The sequence below is a fragment of the Grampus griseus genome (assembly GCF_964374135.1).
Source record: "Grampus griseus genome assembly, chromosome: 4".
NCBI lineage: Eukaryota > Metazoa > Chordata > Mammalia > Artiodactyla > Delphinidae > Grampus > Grampus griseus.
In genome coordinates this window covers 7,465,054-7,484,537 of record NC_138997.1, presented here as the reverse complement: position 1 = coordinate 7,484,537, position 19,484 = coordinate 7,465,054, and the positions used below count along the sequence as shown (strand labels likewise).

General features: G+C 39.0%; 1 pseudogene across 1 annotated transcript in view; it reads right to left on the bottom strand.

Moving 5' to 3' along the window:
* Positions 1–19,484, bottom strand: part of LOC309821810 (putative E3 ubiquitin-protein ligase HERC6) — a 31,965-nt pseudogene that overhangs the window by 10,530 nt on the left and 1,951 nt on the right. The window contains exons 2-6 of the transcript XR_014298557.1: positions 18,808–18,866; positions 15,951–16,031; positions 12,643–12,832; positions 8,669–8,821; positions 4,350–4,462 (exon numbers count right to left, since the gene is read on the bottom strand). The product of XR_014298557.1 is annotated as a putative E3 ubiquitin-protein ligase HERC6 (transcript). The remainder of the gene's footprint in view (positions 1–4,349; positions 4,463–8,668; positions 8,822–12,642; positions 12,833–15,950; positions 16,032–18,807; positions 18,867–19,484) is intronic.

The following is a 19,484-nucleotide window of genomic DNA, read 5'->3' as shown; positions in this document are numbered from 1 at the left end:
AGAGGTCCGCATACCGCAAAAAAAAAAAAAAAAAAAAAAGGTTGGTGGAATGCATGTATCTTTTCAAATTCAACTATATTCACAGAAGTGGAATTTCTGGGTCATATGGCAATCTCCCAATTCATCCCATCCCCACCTTTCTCCCTTGGTATCCATATGTTTGTTCTCTACCTCTGTGTCTTTTTTTTGCTTTGTAAATAAGATCGTCTATACCACTTTTTTCAGATTCCACATATATGCATTAATATACGATATTTCTTTTTCTCTTTCTGAGTACTTCACTCTGTATGACAGTCTCTAGGTCCATCCATGTCTCTACAAATGACCCAATTTCAGTCCTTTTTATGGCTGAGTAATACTCCATTGTACATATGTACCACATCTTCTTCATCCATTCCTCTGTTGATGGACATTTACGTTGCTTCCATGCCCTGGCTACTGTGAATAGTGCTGCAATGAACACTGGGGTGCATGTGTCTTTTTGAATTCTGGTTTTCTCTGGATATATGCCCAATAGTGGGACTGCTGGGTCATATGGTAGTTCTATTTTTAGTTTTTTAAGGAATCTCCATACTGTTCTCCATAATGGCTGTATCAATTTACACTCCCACCAACAACGCATGAGGGTTCCCTTTTCTCCACAGCCTCTCCAGCATTTACTGTTTGTAGATTTTTTTGATTATGGTCATTCTGACTGGTGTGAGATGATACCTCATTGTAGTTTTGATTTGCATTTCTCTAATAATTAGTGACATTGAGCAGCTTTTCATGTGTTTGTCAGCCATCTGTATGTCTTCTTTGGAGAAATGTCTATTTAGGTCTTCCAACCATTTTTTGATTGGGTTTTCTTTTTTTTGATATTGAGCTGCATGAGCTGTTTGTATATTTTGGAGATTAATCCTTTGTCAGTTGTTTTGTTTGCAAATATTTTCTCCCATTCTGAGGGCTGTCTTTTCATCTTGTTTATGGTTTCCTTTGCTGTGCAAAAGCTTTTAAGTTTAATTAGGTCCCATTTGTTTATTTTTGTTTTTATTCCCATTACTCTAGGAGGTGGGTCAAAAAATATCTTGCTGTGATTTATGTCAAAGAGTGTTCTTCCTATGTTTTCCTCTAAGAGTTTTATAGTTTCTGGCCTTACATTTAGGTCTTTAATTCACTTTGCATTTATTTTTGTGTATGGTGTTAGGGAGTGTTCTAATTTCATTCTTTTACATATAGTTGTCCAGTTTTCCCAGCACTACTTATTAAAGAGACTGTCTTTTCTCCATTGTATACTCTTGCCTCCTTTGTCATAAATTAACTGACCATAAGTGTGTGAGTTTATTTCTGAGCTCTCTATTTGGTTCCATTGAGCTATGTGTCTGTTTTTGTGCCAGTACCATACTGGTTTGATTACTGTAGCTTTGTAGAATAGTCTGAAGTCAGGAAGCATGATTCCTCCAGCTCTGTTCTTCTTTCTCAAGATTGTTTGGGCTATTAGGGGTCTTTTGTGTTTCCATACAAATTTTAAAATTACTTGTTTTAGTTCTGTGGAAAATGCCATTGGTATTTTGATAAGGGTTGCATTAAATCTGTAGATTGCCTTGGTTAGTATGGTCATTTTAACAATATTGATTTTCTTCCAATCCAAGAACACAGTGTATCTTTCCATCTGTTTGTGACATCTTTGATTTCTTTCATCAACGTCTTACACTTTTCAGAGTATAGGTATTTTGCTTCCTTAGGTAGGTTTATTCCTAGCTTTTTATTCTTTTTGATGTAAATGGGATTGTTCCCTTAATTTCTCTTTCTGATAGTTCGTTGTTAGTGTATAAAAATGCAACAGATTACTGTATATTAACTTTGTATCCTGCAACCTTACTGAATTCATTGATGAGCTCTAATAGTTTTTTGGTGGCATCTTTAGGATTTTCTATGTATAGCATCATGTCATGCGCGAACAGTGACAGTTTTACTTATTCCTTTCCAAAGGAATTTGGATTCCTTTTATTTCTTTTTCTTCTCTGATGGCTGCTGCTGGGACTTCCAAAATGATATTGAATAAAAGTAGTGAGAGTGGGCATCCTTGCCTTGTTCCTGTTCTTAAAGAGAATGCATTCAGCTTTTCACCATTGGGTATGACGTTAGCTGTCGGTTTTTCATATATGGCCTTTATTAAGTTGAGGTGGGTTCCCTCTATGCCCACTTTCTGGAGAGTTTTTATGATAAATGGATGTCAAATTTTATCAAAAGCTCTTCCTGCATCTATTGAGATGACCAGATGGCTTTTATTCTTCAATTTGTTAATGTGGTATATCACACTGATTAATTTGTGTATACTGAAAAATCCTTGCATCCCTGGGATAAATCCCACTTGATCGTTGTGTATGATCCTTTTAATATATTGTTGGATTTGGTTTGCTAGTATTTTGTTGAGGATTTTTGCATGTATGTTCATCAGTGATATTGGCCTGTAATTTTCTTTTTTTGTGGTATCTTTGTCTGGTTTTGGTATCAAGGTGATGATGGCTTCATAGAATAAGTTCAGAAGTGTTCCTTACTCTGCAATTTTTTGGAGTAGTTTGAGAAGGACAGGTGTTAACTCTTCTCATAGCAGCATTATTTACAATTGCCAATATATGAAAGCAACCTGTGTCCATCAATGGATGAATGGATAAGAAAGATGTGGTATATATATACAAAGGAATACTAATGAGCCATAAAAAAGAACGAAATCTTGCCATTTGCAGCAACATGGATGGACTTGGAGGGCATTATGCTAAGTGAAGGAAGTCAGACAGAGAAAGACAAATACTGAATGATATCACTTATATATGGAATCTAAAAAATACAACAAACTAGTGAATAAAACAGAAAAGAAGCAGACTCACAGATAGAGAGAACAAACTAGTGGTTACCAGTGGGGAGAGGGAAGCAGGGAGGGGTAATATAGGGGTAGGGGAGTAAGGGGCACAAATCATTAGATATAAAATAAGCTACAAGCATATACTGTACAACATGGGGAATATAGCCAATAGTTTATAAGAACTATAAATTAAGTATAACCTTTAAAAATTGTGAATCATTATATTGTATGCCTGTAACTTATATAATATTGTACACCAACTGTGATTTAATTATTTATAAAAAGGTTGATGGGAAATATTACAGTGGAAGAATGTGTTCACTACCTGAACCCACTGATTAATCTCAGCAAGAACAAAAGTGAAGCAACAATAATGTACTGAAGTATGGCGAGGTGAAAAGAAATTGGGCCTGGGATTTGCTTTAAAATATTATACTTTAGGGGTTTCCCTGGTGGCGCAGTGGTTGAGAGTCCGCCTGCCGATGCAGGGGACGCAGGTTCGTGCCCCGGTCCGGGAGGATCCCACGTGCCGCGGAGCGGCTAGGCCGACGAGCTATGGCCGCTGAGCCTGCGCGTCCGGAGCCTGTGCTCCGCAACGGGAGAGGCCACAACAGAGAGGCCCGCATACCGCAAAAAAAAAAAAAAAAAATTATACTTTAGCAAAAATAGTAACAATTACAAAAATAACAAAAATGATAAATGAAGAAAGTATGGCAAAATGTTAATGATGGCTGAAAATTTGTGCTGTGGTTTAATACAGCATTATCTATATTTTGTATATGTTTGAACATTTTACATAATTAAAAAGTAAGACATACATACCAGCATTTTTATATGGGAATCAGCTTGCAATAATTTAATTTTGGAGAGCAAATTAAAGACAAATGGAGGGCTTCCCTGGTGGCGCAGTGGTTGAGAGTCCACCTGCTGATGCAGGGGACACGGGTTCGTGCCCCGGTTCGGGAAGATCCCACATGCCGCAGAGCGGCTGGGCCCTTGAGCCACGGCTGCTGAGCCTGCCTGTCTGGAGCCTGTGCTCCGCAACGGGAGAGGCCACAACAGTGAGAGGCCCACACACCGCCAAAAACAAAAAACAAAAAACAAAAACAAAAAAACACAAAAGACAAATGGAAAATCACTGAAAATAATGGGACTGAGGTTTTCTGTACGTATCTAATAATTAAAAAAAGATAACAGTTTTTATAATCGAAAGAAAAGGAAAACTTCATTCATTCCTTTACCTCACCACCTTTAATTATTTACTTCCACACTTTTTAGAATTTGTAAGAATCTATATTAACTAGAAACAAGTTTCTAGGAAAATGCATTTGTTTTGTGACTGAAAGGTTTTTAAGTTTTCCATGATCATCTACTTTAGCAAACTCAGCACTGCAATGAGGAAATTTTCAAATATTAATTTATCAAAAAAGATACCTACCTAGCTACTAATGTGTTCCCCCATTAAAGTATGAAAAACTTCAGAAAGTAAAAATGATATTCTTACCAGGTTTTTATCCCTACAGATCACTCTTCTTCTCTCTTCATAAAAGTTCAACAAAATGGATAGTTCATTTATGTTGAAAGTATTTCTGGTAGTTGACAATTAGCTTTGTTTACCTTAAAGAGAATATGACCTGTGATTTTCATTTTCTATCAATAAGTGATTTCATCTATTTTTATATATGGCTAGCATATAGATAATTAGAATAGAGCTCTATAAACCCAATACATTGGTCAATGATGAAATAGAGTTCTAGAAAACTTCCATGTTTTGATCCATAATTTCTCCGATTTTTACAAATATTGTAAAAGATGTAAAACATTGCCAGTGGAGATTAATAAACCAATTCCCAGGGCACAGGTTCACTAGAAACAGTTTCTAGATACTGAGGATAAAAGCACAAAACAATCTAAGGTACTTTTGACAAATTCATCCCTTTCTCTATGAATTAATGAATATTAATTTAGCACACACTATTTATCAGTCATGAGACAAAACATATGCTAAAAGTTGTCGTGGTTTATACATCGCTTACTGTCTAGAAGAGTAGTCAGCAAACTCTTAAATTCAGATAGTAAATATTTTGAGCTTGGGATCATACAGTTTCTGGTGCAACTATTCAACCCTGCCATTTTGTAGCACAAAACACCCTTAGACAATAAGTAAATAAGTGAGTACAGATGTGCCTCAATAAAATTTTCTGTATAAAAACAGGAGGCAGGCTTCCCTGGTGGCGCAGTAGTTGAGAGTCCGCCTGCCAATGCAGGGGACGTGGGTTCGTGCCCCGGTCCGGGAAGATCCCACATGCCGCGGAGCGGCTGGGCTGTGAGCCATAGCCGCTGAGCCTGCGCGTCTGGAGCCTGTGCTCCGCAACGGGAGAGGCCACAACAGTGAGAGGCCCGTGTACAGAAAAAGAAAAACAAACAAACAGGAGGCTGCCCGTGGGCATAGATTGCCAACCCATGATCTAGTAGGTACAAACAAGTAATCAGGCACCTAGGATACAGTTTTGATTGGAGAAGGACTTAAGGCGCTCAAGAAGGCTTCCCAGAAGAAGCAATGCTAGAAAATCAATGTTATAAATAAGCCTCCATCACATCCAATTAATCCAAATTAATCCAAGAGATAGAAGGCAGGAAATAAGAAATCTACAAATGTAAATTAAGGAAATAAAAAGCAGATATATAGGAGAGAAGATCAACAGATTAAAAGGTTGGGTCTTACAAAAAACCTTCCTGGTAAGACTGAACCAAAAAAAAAAAAAAAGATATATATAACTAATATCAAGAATGAAAAATATGATGAAACTACAAATTGTAATGTCCACTTTTTCTAAACAAAAGGAGTCCATTACCAAACATCTTTTTAAGTCTTCATAAAGTTTCTTACTTTTTAAATCTCCAATTATTTTATGTCAAACATTTCCCTTTTACTTTTAAAAATATTTGACTCCTCAGGATTCTTATTTGTCTTCTTAAAACTCTAACTGGCCATTCACAAAAGCATCAAAAACAATGAAATACTTAGGAAAAAATTTAACCAAGGAGGTGAAAGATCTGTACACTGAAAGCTATAAGATTATGATGAAAGAAATTGAAGAAAACACAAATAAGTGAAAAGATATCCAATGTTCATGGATTGGGAGAGCATTGTTAAAATGTCCATACTACCTAAAGCCATCTATAAACACAATGCAATCTCTCTCACAATTCTAATGGCATTTTTCACAAAATAGAAAAAAAAACAATCCTAAAATCTGTATGAGACCACAAAAGATCCTGAATAAACAAATCAATCCTGAAAAGAAGAACAAAGCTGGAAGTATCACATGTTCTGATTTACAGCTATACTACAAAGCTATAATAATCAAAACAGTATGGTACTGGCAGAAAAACAAACAAATAGACCTATGGAACAGAAACAAGAGCCCAGAAATAAACTCTTACATATTTGATTGACTAGTATTTGACAATGGAGCCAAGAATACTCTCTGTGGAAAGAATAATCTCTTCCATAAATGCAACTGGCATAACTGGATAACCACACGCAGAAGAATGAAATTGAACCCCAATCTTATACCACTCAGAAAAATTATCTTGAAATGGATTAAAGACTTAAGCAGAAGACCTAAATCCATAAAACTCCTAGAAGAAAACATCAGGGGAAAGCTCCTTGACATTGGTCTTGGCAATGATTTTTTTGGATATGACACCAAAAGCACAAACAACAAAAACAATAATTAATAAATGAGACTACATCAAACTGAAAAGTTTCTGCACAGCAAAAGAAACAATCAACAAAATGAAAAGGCAACCTATGGAATGGGAGAAACAATTTGCAAACCATATATTTGATAAAGGATTGATATCCAAAATATATACAGAAGTCATATAACAGGGAAAAAAATCAAACAATCCAATTAAAAAATGGGCAGAGGAACTGAACAGATATTTTTTCAAAAAAGACATACAGATGGCTAACAAGTACATGAAAAGGTGCTCAACATCACGAATCATCAGGGAAGTGCAAATCAAATCCACAATATGGTATCACCTCATACCTGTTAGAATGCCTATCATTAAAAAGACAAAAGATAAGTGCTGGTGAGGATGTGGAGAAAAGGGAACCTTTGTGCACTGTTAGTGGGAATGTAAATTGGTGCAGCCACTATGGAAAACAGTATGGAGCTTCCTTAAAAAATTAAAACTAGAACTACCATATGATCCAGCAATCCCACTTTTGAGTATATATCCAAAGGAAATGAAATCACAATCTCAAAGAGATATCTACAGCCCATGTTCATTGCAGCATTATTTAGAATAGTCAAGACAGGGAAACAACCTAAGTGTCCATGGACAGATGAATGGACAAAGAAGATATGGTGTACACACACACACACTGGAATATTATTCAGCCATGAGAAACAAGGAAATCCTGCCATTTGCAACAACATGGATGGACCGTCAGGACATTATGCTAAGTGAAATAAGTCAAACAGAGAAAGACAAATACAGTAGGTTATCACTTATACATGGAATCTAAAAAAGCTAAACTCAGAGAAACAGAGTAGATTGGTAGTTTCCAGAGTTAGGGGGGGTGGGGAAAATGGAGAAATGTTGGTCAAAGGGTACAAACTTCCAGTTATAAGATGAATAAGTTCTGCGGATCTAATGTACAGCATGGTGATTATATTGTAGTTAACAATACTGTACTATAGAGTTGAAAGTTGCTAAGAGAGTAGATCTTAAGTGTTCTCACCACAGTAAAAAATGGTAACTATATGAGGTGATGGAGGTATTAGCTAAAGCTATGGTGGTAATCATTTTGTAATGTCTAAGCATTTTATAATACATAAGTGTATCAAATCAACACGTTGTACACCTTAAACTTACACAATGTTCTATATCAGTTATATCTCAGTAAAGATGGGAAGAAATACACTACTTTAGAAATATCAGTGCATTATTACTTCTGAAAAGCACTCAGTTTTTTTTTTAATAAATGTATTTATTTATTTGGGGCTGTGTTGGGACTTCGTTGCTGCGCACGGGCTTTTCTCTAGTTGCAGTGAGCAGGGGCTACTCTTCGTTGTGGTGCACGGGCTTCTCATTGAGGTGGTGTCTCTTGTGGAGCACAGGCTCTAGGCACGTGGGCTTCAGTAGTTGTGGCACGTGGGCTCAGTAGTTGTGGCTCGCGGGCTCTAGAGCCCAGGCTCAGTAGTTGTGGCACACGGGCTTAGTTGCTCCATGGCATGTGAGATCTTCCTGGATCAGGGATCAAACCCGTGTCCCCTGCATTGGCAGGCGGATTCTAAACCACTGCGCCACCAGGGAAGTCCCAGCACTAACTTTTGTACATAAGACTTTCTCCTATTGAGATTGATATTTTGTGGTGAAATTTGCTTTGATGGCCAATTGAGCAATTTATATTTATAAAAGCATCTTACTTTAGCTAATTGTTTTTCAACTGAACAATATCAATTTAATTATTTTATTTAAAATGCTCTGGCTCCTCCCTATCCTCCAATAACCATCAGGTTTATTAGTAGCTTTAGGTTACTTCTGGATTATGTTCTATTATGAAAATGCTGAATCATTCTCCTGAGTATTTGTGCCTCTAATATATTATATATAATATGTAACATATTCCACCAGAGTTTATCCAGTTAGCAAAACAAGCAAAATTCTGAATTATTAAGGGCTAAATAAAATATTTTCGTTCTTGATGTGCAAAATAAAACAAAACAAGCCTCCAAATGACTAACAACTAAGGGATCTTGATTTAGTTAAATGGCATATACAGTCCTTTAAATGAACCCTTACCTTATACACTTCTTTCATCACTTCTAGAAGAGCTTTAACATTGTGGTGACTGAATGGTTTCAGTCCAACAAAACAGGTGAGAGGCGATGGCAGTTTTAAGCATCTGGACCAGCGTGTTGAGAGAGGATGCTTGCAAAGATGCCCAACACTGCTCTGAGGGGTGTAAAATCAGCCATGATAAATATGCACCCCCCAAAAAAACTCCCTCAGCTTCTAAGTTCTTTAATGTAAAAAATAGATCATATTTTCCATTTCTGATGGCATAACCCATAAAATATCTTTGAGAAGGATAACATCCTGGACAACATTTATTACTCACAGATCTGGAGAAAAATTTTTTTTCCCTGATTAAGTATCTTTGGAATTAAAAGCTCAAATCCAGGTTTCTGAAAAAATTTGTTGATAGTTCATATTTATGCTTGATTACTTGATTGACTTCATGATTTTCAAACTGAAACTTCCATAGCGTATCTATAAAGTCTGAAAACATACATAGGTGAATAAACAAATACAAACGCACACACATACACACAAACACACACACATACACTCAAGACATATAATGTCATCAAGGACATTTTTAATCTGTAAAAAATAAGATAATATTATCTATGTTTTCAGACTGTATGAGCACCTTGTATAGATGGATATATTTTTAAATTAGCTCAGCAACAATATTTTAATATCACTGAGGTTACAAACTGAATTTTTGTACCTTTAAAAGACAATTCTCAAAAACAAACATATCAAGTGTTAAAATATATTTTCAAACTAATGTAACTAAAATAGTATGACCCAGATGCATGAACGGCAGATTAATTTAGCAGAGACTTCACAAATGGACCGAAATACACATGAGACTTTAGTATATGATGAAGGTGGCATTGCATATGAGTGGGGAATGAAACAGATCATTTAATAAATGTGTGACAACTGGAAACTGATCTGAAAAAAATGAAGTTTAATCAAGATAAACTCCATATAGTTCAAAGATTTAAACATAAAAATGAAACAATGTGGAGGAGGGATAAATTGGGAGATTGGGATTGACTTATACACACTACTATATATAAAATAGATAACTAATAAGGACCTACTGGATAGCACAGGGAACTGTACTCAGTACTCTGAATGACCTGTATTGGAAAAGAATCTAAAAAAGAGTGGATATATGTATATATATATGACTGATTCACTTTGCTGTACAGCAGAAACTAACACAACATTATAAATCCGCTATACTCCAATAAAAATCAACTTAAAAAATGAAACAATAAAAATTCTAATAGGAGCATGGGAAATCTTTAAATTGCATCATGAGGTAAACTTTTTGAGGTATGACCCAAATTCAGAAACCATAAAAGAAAATGTTAATATAGTAGGCTGCATAAAAATGTTTAAAAATAATTATGCATTGCAAAAATACAACAAAATAAAAAAATTTTAGTAACCTAAAGAAAAAAATTGCAACTCATACTATGGATAAAGAATTGTCGTATATGTATAGCTGATTCATTTTTCTGTATAGCAGAAACTAACACAACATTGTAAAGCAACTATACTCCAATAAAAATTAATTTAAAAAAATAAAATAAATAAGTGATATGGGAAGATGTGGCAAAAAAAAAAAAGAATTGTCTTAGTAGTTTAAAAGCTTCTAAATAAAAAAGAAAGATACTAACAACAAATGGAAAACTAGGTAAGAGGGAGAACTGATAGTTTCTAGAATATGATGTACAAATGGAACTGAATATAGGAAAACCAGCACAACTTCATTCATAATGAGAAAATTCAAATTAAGAGATTCTTGGGGACTTCCCTGGTGGCGCAGTGGTTAAGAATCCACCTGCTAATGGAAGGGACACAGGTTTGATCCCTGGTCTGGGAAGATCCCATATGCTGTGGAGCAACTAAGCCCGTGTGCCACAACTACTGAGCCTGTGCTCTAGAGCCCATGAGCCACAACTACTGAGCCTGCGTGCCACAGCTACTGAAGCCCACATGCCTAGGGCCTGTGCTCCACAACAAGAGAAGCCACTGCAATGAGAAGCCTGTGCACCGCAACAAAGAGTAGCCTCTGCTCGCCGCAACTAGAGAAAGCCCACGGGCAGCAATGAAGACACAATGCAGCAAAAGAAAATAAATTAAAAAAAAAAAAAAAAAAGAGAGAGAGATTCTTGGGAATTCCCTGGCTGTCCAGTGATTAGGACTCCATGCTTCCACTGCAGGGGGCCCAGGTTGGATCCCTGGTCGGGGAACTAGGATCCCAAAAGGAGCGTGGCCTGCCCAAAAAAAAAAAAAAAAGAGAGATTCTTCTTTTCAGAACGGTATAGACCAAAGTTTGGTTCACACTGTGGAGAAGTGTGTGGGCTGATGCTCTCATATTTATTGATTAAGTGTAAACTGGTACATCTTCTGTCAGAGCTATGTTGCCCAATTCCAAGGGTGACAATGTGAATGGTAACCACTTAAAGCTGGACAACATGGTGGCCCTGACTTCTGTGGAGGGTCATTTGGCAAAATCTCTCAAGATTTAAAATGCACATACAATTTGACCCAGTAATTCTGCTTTCTGGACATTTCCCTGCCCGTGTAAATTTATGTACGTACAAAGAAATGCATGTTAGAACTGTTATAATAGCAAAAATTTATGTATATCCTCCCAATAGAATACTACTCAACCATTAAATGGAATGAGGCAGTCGTATAGGTCCTGTAACATAATGATCTCCAAGATATACTGTTTAGTGAAAAAAGCAAGTTGCCAAAGAATGTATGCTACCATTTTTAAAAAGAATTATTATTTCTATATGTTTTTATATAGAGAGAATATCTTTCAAAGGTTACACAAGAAACTCTACTCTGTAACTGCTTTCTGGTAGGGGAACTAGGTAGCTTATGATTCACCATACATTTCACCTTCACACCTTTTAAGCTTTGGACCTTGAACATTAGCTCAAAGTTGTAAAAGGATAACCCATGGCATTGAATAAAATAAAAAACAAGAACACAAAGTTAAACATTTTTTTCCTCACCTCTGGTCAAAATGTCTAAAGTTTTAAAACAACATAAAGTTTTAAAGTATGGATTTATCTTGACTGGATACTCTATGGTTATTAAATTCTGATGTCAAGGCCATGACCAAGTCTAAGATTTACACATGCTTTGTGATGATAGAGTAATGATCATAATAGCTTTGAAACCGAGCAGGACCCTGTGGGGCGCTCCCAGGTACAAAAGGCTTTCCCGTGCCTCCTGTTTCTTGATTGTAGGAAAAAGGCTTCAACCTCCGAGACCTTCCCTGGGTTCCAAAGGGCAGATTCACACTGTTACTAATTAGGAAGTGAGAGAATGCAGAAAGGAAGGAAAGCCAGTCCGGAAACAATAGTGCAGAGATGGGGCAGGGTCCTGGTTCCTCCTCGAGGGATATACAAGACAGTCTGACACATATCTCTGAGTGCTTCTACAGGAACTAAGACCCCACCCCAGGTGGAAGATGGTAACTTCAGGCTGACCATAAGCACTGGAACCCCAGACTGGTTACAACCAGAAAGCTGATGACTGAGATTCCCAGAGCACCATCCTGTTACCTCACCACCAACCAGTCAGAAGAAAGTCACACCCTCTGCAGCCCTCCCTGAAAATTTGCCTTTAGAAACTCTTCCCTGAGACCCATCAGGGAGTTCAGGTCTTCTGAGCATAAACTGCCCGTTCTCCTTGTTTGGCACTTGAAATAAACCTTCCTCTGCCCCAAACTCCAGTGCTTCAGTTTGTTTGGCCTCACTGTGCGTCAGGCACACAAACTTGGATTTGACGATAGCTTTAGGTTAATCTTTTCAATAATGCACATACCACATATTCAAACATTTGTGTAGTATTTTGCAGTCTATCTAAACTTTGCTACAACTTCTACTTTAGACAGTGACTCTCTATTGAGAATACGGATAAAGTGACATAAAGGTAATCACACTTACTCAGGACTTGTGAAGATTGGCCAGTCATGTTATGAACAGCCTCTGCGAACGGGACCACCAGAGTCATCCAGTTCTTAGGATCATGCATGACAGGACACTCTGGGAGCAGAAGGAAGACCGATAAAGTTTCTTGGTGTGGAGAACAATATGGAAGAGTGTTGAGCAGAGGATCCCTGAGACGTGTTGTTATCTGTGGTTGAAACAGGATCAGGGAGAGGCCCAGGATATATTAGACACAGAGTATTGCAAGAAAGAAGCTATGGGACCAGAGGTGTCATGTCCACTATGTTCCAAATGGAATAATCATTTAGTTTTCCCGAAACCTACTATTCAAACTCCATCACTCCTTGTTTCCCAAATGCCCCTGAAGTAGTATGTGAGAACCATCCACCCTATTTTATATTGGGGTGAATGAAAGAAATAAAGTGAAATCACACGCCGGGACCTACTGAGTGAATCATAACGAACGGTTGCTCAATCAGAAGGGATCCATATCTAGATCTCTCTGACCTAAAATTCTACCGTGGCAGAGAAAATGCCATACGTTCACCTCGCCAACCCTATGTCATCTTCCTCCGGGGCTCGCGGGCAGATGGCATTGCCCAGCCTCCCCTGCAGTTAGGTGGGCCCATGCGACCGGGTTCTAGCTAACAGAATGTGAGGGAAGGCGATGTGTGACACTTCCAGGCTTGGCCCCTAAAGCCCCCCATGTGACCTTTCATACCCTCTTTCCCCATCTGCCAACCAACACAAAAGACCTGCTGGAGAATTTCGTGGCCCTGGGGCCTAGAATGACAGAAAGGAGCCTGAGTCAGCCCGGAATGAACCTGGGCAGAGGGGGGGAAGGGTGGTAGAATTTGCCACCCCCAGATATGCCACTCCAACACGAGGGTTATTTTAAGCTGAAGGCAAGTGAGAAAAAGCAGACGTGGAATGAGCTCTCTGGCCTCTCCCATCTACCTGAAAACAGAACATAAATTCCCCTTGTGAAGGTGCCCTCCTGTCCCCAGCTTCCCGTCTCAGGAAGGGGATAACAACCTGACTAGCAGAGATGAGCTGGCGCTGAGGAAGGCTCTACACCACAAACCTCACTAACTAGCCCTTAGCCACCATTGCTTTCTTCGTGTATTTTCCTTCCCACCATTTGCCAACCCAGAAGCTCAAAGTCCGTATCTTTTGTCTTCTCGCTTCTCTACAAAATTACTGTTCTTCACTAAGATGCTTTAGAAGCCCAAGTTCTAACCAGTCCTTAAAGTTACTCATCACTGAGTATTTCCATGTATAAGTGGGATGCACATGTTAATAAACCTGTTTTTCTCTTGTTCTTCTGTATTTTCTCAGTGTAATCTGTAAGGCCCCAGCCAATGAAACTAAGGTAAGGAGAGCAAAAGTAATTTTTTTCCTTCCCTACAGGTGCCTCCTATAGCAACCCTCTTTGGACTTTGGTGTGAGAAAAAAAAAAAAAAATCTTCACTGTGTGAATCGGCCATTGAGATTTGGAAGTTGTCTGGAGAAGCTTATGTCTGGAGGAGGTAATCAAGAGGATGTTGACCCTCAAGCTGGACCTGGGCAATCACATGGTCCTCACCCACTCCCGTCTGTTTGGAATGCATGCTCTGCCCACTGTTCCCATAGTGGGAGCTGTTCCAAGGATGCAGCCTTGAGAGAGTAAGGTGTTGCCGAGACTATGTGGACAGTATACGTGACTGAACCCAGCAGTTAATGCCTCTATATGAACTTCAGGATTCGGGCGGGCGGGTGCAGATCTACTCATCTTGCGGTCACCCAAGACAAGCCTTGTAAGTTCCCTTGCTTATTAAACCTGCTACCTTCCAATCTGGAGGGGCTGCCTCTTTCTTCAGTCCTTCCTTGTCCTCTGAGCACAGGGGGTGGTTTCTGAACCAACAGCTTATGTATTCTCTCTAACAGACTTTAGATACTCTTAACTGTGAGTATCTGCCTCCACATGTCCTAAGCATTGTTAGATGATACACGCAACGATAAACTGTGAAGTACTGTATACTAGTATTACACTGATGTTCTTACAATTTGTTTTTTCATATATCCAGAAGAACATGACTTCTGCGGAATGCTAGTAGGTGTACATGGGAAAACAGTGTCACGAAGTCAAATAACTTTGAGAAAAATAGGGTCAAAAAAGCTAGATTTCTTTCAGTATATGACATCATAGAGTCTTTGATTTACTTACGTGCAGCACGACTCCATAATAGTATGCGGCGTTCCTAAAGCTGCTTCACTAAGAACCCCTCTTCATAGAGCATTCTGTGAAACTAATGTTTCTTAGAACTCACACCGGGAATAGCGCCCCAAGTGATCTCCCACATAACCTAAATATTTATTTTAAAAATATACCTGATCACCTACACTATTCTTATTTTTTCATCTTGAAAATAAAAATAGGGACTTCCTTGGTGGTCCCATGGGTAAGACTAAGCGCTCCCAATGCAGGGGGCCCAGGTTTGATCCCTGTTCAGGGAACTGGATCCCACATGCCGCAACTAAGACCTGACGCAGCCAAATAAAATATAAATAAATATTTTAAAAAGTAAATAAATAAAAAGTTTCTACTGCATATTAAGGAACACTCTCCCCCTTTCCCTTCCAAATGTAGGGACCCCAAACGGTATAAAGATGATTTTCAACTGAAGACGTCAGAGATTCAGCTGTTGTGGAAAGAAGCCTTCAGAGCTTTTCTCATCTAACTAAAGGCAGAGGCTTCGAAGGGTGAAGCAGCTATAAATCCTCTCCTGGGTGGGCAGGCGAGCGAGCTTCACTGCCAGGAAAAAGACCCCGCACTTGCACTTGGATGAGAAATTGCAGAAACAAACGTTATCACAAGCTATCCTATCTTCCATGTGTCCCCCTGAATGCCCATCTGTCTCCCAATGGAAATTGTTTCATTTATTTCTCCCCCTTCCCTAAAGTTGGTATATAAACCCTCACTCCTAGCTGCTCTTCACAAGTAGAACTTCTCTTCTGTTAATCTGTCTATTCTTAATCGGTAGGTCCCAAAACATATGAATCCCAAACTAGTACTCTTTTCATAAGTTATGCCTCTCAAGCACTGTTTTTCTCATATTGAAAATAAAAACACTGTATCTACTGTACATTTAAGCATGCACAGCGCCTAATACAGTGTCTGGCATATAGTAACCTCATAATAAACACTAGCCCCTCCCCATCACACTTCCATCTCACTCAACTCCTAACAAAAGTAAACTGTAATCATATCGGTTCCTGTAAAGAAATTCTATTGATCTATTTCTCAAGTGAATATTGGTTATTACCAAAGAAGAAATCCATTCTTTTTTTGTTAACTTCTCGCCACTTCTAAGTCCACATCAATGGAAATAGTTTCTCCAGATTCTCTTTGGATGCAAGAAATGCAAAAAAAAAACACATAAACAGATGTAAAGGAATATTCCTAACTTCATATACCATTAGGTATAATTTTATTTTACTATATATCATATATTATCTTTTTTCTTAAAGCTTGCATTCTTTCAAAATAATCAATTTACTTGGCACAAAAAAAAGTTATAAAGTCTATGTTCTCCTAATAGAGAATACGTAACAATTTATTATCTCAAGTTTGGGCTGCAAGAATAGCAAAAGTTTACATGCTGCGTCTGAGTGCTGAAACCATTTACCCTCACACTCAGCCTGCGCACTGAGAACTGAAACTCCCTAACCCCACCTATCTTACCATCTATATTTATATTACTTTGGGATTCCACTGTTTCATTAGCATGACTTTACTATTCCAAGACACCCTTGCCCAAGCAAATGGCTTGATTGTTCATTTTAGGAACTTCCTGAAAAGACCCATTAACTCTACCACGGAAAGCAATCAACAGTTTACACCCTCAAATTCTTCGCATCTCTTGTCTCAAAATCCTTGCCTTGGGCTTCCCTGGTGGCGCAGTGGTTGAGAGTCCGCCTGCCGATGCAGGGGACACAGGTTCGTGCCCCAGTCCGGGAAGATCCCACATGCCGCAGAGCGGCTGGGCCCGTGAGCCATGGCCGCTGAGCCTGCGCGTCCGGAGCCTGTGCTCCGCACCGGGAGAGGCCACAGCGGTGAGAGGCCCGCGTACCGCAAAAAAAAAAAAAAAAAAAAAAAAAAATCATCCTTTCCTTGCTGTTTCCAACCGTCCTGGATTGTAGTATCTTTCCTCAATCCTGATGAAGTCCCCAATCCTCCCTTCCCACACTGAAAGACCTGCCTTAATCCAAACTGTTGATTTAAAAAAATTCAGACCTGGCCATTCTCCTCAGAAATACTACCAAGGCTTTCTTTGTCTACGTGTGGCGTTTCCCTGGGTTGTGTTGGTAATATTTGAGGAGCTTGCACTCTGTAGGACGATTTGTCTTTATAATGTACTATTAAATATTTCATGCTTGCTAGATTAACCAATCAATTGTAATACTAGGCCTAAAACATTTATGCAAGTACCAAAACAGAGTACTGTAAATTTCCCTGTAAAATAAATTCTCCTTTGCAGCCTTTGGCGTCTTAAGATCAAACCTTCAGGTTTATCACTCCTGGGAAGGGGACATGGAGACACTTTAGAAAGATAATTTTCTTAGTGTAGAAAAGATTCTCCTCTAGGTAATGAGAATTAGCTTGAGGCTACAGTGGGGAAGAAACAGGATACATTACATGGTAGAGTCCCCTCCTTTCTAGGCTAGAAGGATGGCAAGAAGAGGATGGCAAATGGGAGAGAAAGCCGGCAGAGGGAAGCAGTGTCTTGATTTCTCATCTCCTGCCTTTGGCCGGGATGTGTAGAGATGAATAGGGATGCCTCTGGGGACTCTAGAATGATAACCACCTCGTGAGCTGCGGTGGGCAGGCATGACACTCATCTTCCCTGGGCTTCTCTGGTTCCCAGGTGAAGCTGTTGGACCCAACAGTTCCTCCAGTCTCCCTGAGGAATGGCTGGGAATGCAGCTGGGTTAAGAACCAAAGGGACAATGGCGGGGGGCGGGGGGAAAGGGAGGGCAGGTTACTTAGAGGCAAGAAGTACCTGCAACAGGGGTTAAGCGAATAGTGAGTACCGCCTAGCGGCGGATGTGTACAGCTATCTTCTGAGGCCAAGTCAACAAGGGAGGGACAGGACCTGACCTAGCGAAGGAGGACAGAGACGAGTGACACCAGCTGCGGACAGACCTGCAGGGCACCGGCCTCCGGAGAAGACAGAGGGCAGCCTAAGGGCCCCTTTATGCTACTATTCTCCCTCCCCTCCCTCGTTACTGCTAAAGTAATTAAACAAGGAGGCCATTACACTGCAGTGGCTCTAGTGCCATGGTGGCCTATAAAAGCAACCCAAAATCTAAGCCTGTAAGTGCCTCAAAGTTATGAATCAAAAGCTAAGGGCGACCAATCACAAAAAGCCCAGTAGGCTTTGAGTTATAGCCAATCAAATAACTTCCTTTCTTTGTTTCTGTACCTTCTCTGTATGTCTCTCCCTGAGCTCCTCTAGCTGGTGCACTCTTAGGCAATTCTGAATTGGTGCTGCTGATTCAAATTGATGTTCGCTCAAACAAACTTACAATTTTTAATATGCCTCACTTTATCCTTCAGTAGTTCCCAGGTACAGTATTGGAGCGTATAGAGGGAGGCGAAGAAACAGAAGACCAAACATTGAGCGATTTAAGAGAGGAATTGTTTAAACTACTGAATCAGACCAAGTGTCAAACCAAGTAGGAGAGAAGTTAGATGCTCCTCTGTGGTAGTAAGACTAGTTAAAGATAAAATAAATAGAATCTGTTTTCCTTACTGATCTCAAAATAAGAGCTTCAGAGCACAGGCCTGGCCTCTAAGTACAAAAGCAATGTTAGAATGAACTGATCGCTCCTAGATGCAAAGATTCTGAAAAAAACACCATTCCTGCCAATCAGACAGCAGAGAAGGGCAGGGCAGAGGCAGTGAACAATGTAAATTAGAAATTACAACTTGCAGTGGTCCAATAGGAAACTACTTCACAAAAATGGGAGAATTCTGTAACAACCTATGGAGTTTTGAATGTTGGATTCTTTTTTGTTCATAGATAACAAAATGCACATATTAAAATGACTGAGTCGAAACATTTCATTTTAAATATCCCCCAGTGTTTTAAATAAAATTAAGTCTCATGTAAGTGTTACCTTTTCTTTAAAAACTTGCAGTCAGACAAGCAGGAGATGAAAATATCACTCTAATTTCCCTGCAAACATAATAAGACAAGGTTAAGTCACAACATACTATAAGCATATCCCTTTTATCTTACCAAATACTGTATGTAACTGATGACATGGAACCATTGTTAACGAAAATAACTGCTTTCTTAAGAGTCCTCCAAATTCTGGGTATACTTTGTGCATGTGACTGCTAAATCTCACCAAAACCCTTCATAGTTGATTTGATCAAGTCATCTAGATTTAAATAAAACGCATCCTTCTGAAAACAGAAACTTCTGGAGCTCCAGAGAATAAACTATGAAGCTATAAAAACAGTCTGCCCTGGGGAAGGCTTTGTGGCACAGAAAGCATTTTTGATTCACTCCTGCATCTTCCTCACCTATCAAAGTGCCTGGCATATTGTACATCCTCAATATACCTCTGTTAAAGAAATGATGAATGAATGAATAAAATGACTTCTTCAAACTAAGAGATGGTAGAAGAGAACCATGATTAAAATGCAAATGCCTTCACAACAAAGCCAAATCCTCTCTCTTATGTCTAGGATAAAATGACCAAGGCTTCAGAACCAAATAAAAGTGCTTTCTCCTTTTTTGGGGGGCTGTGCCACACAGCTTGCAGGGTCTTAGTTCCCCAAACAGGGA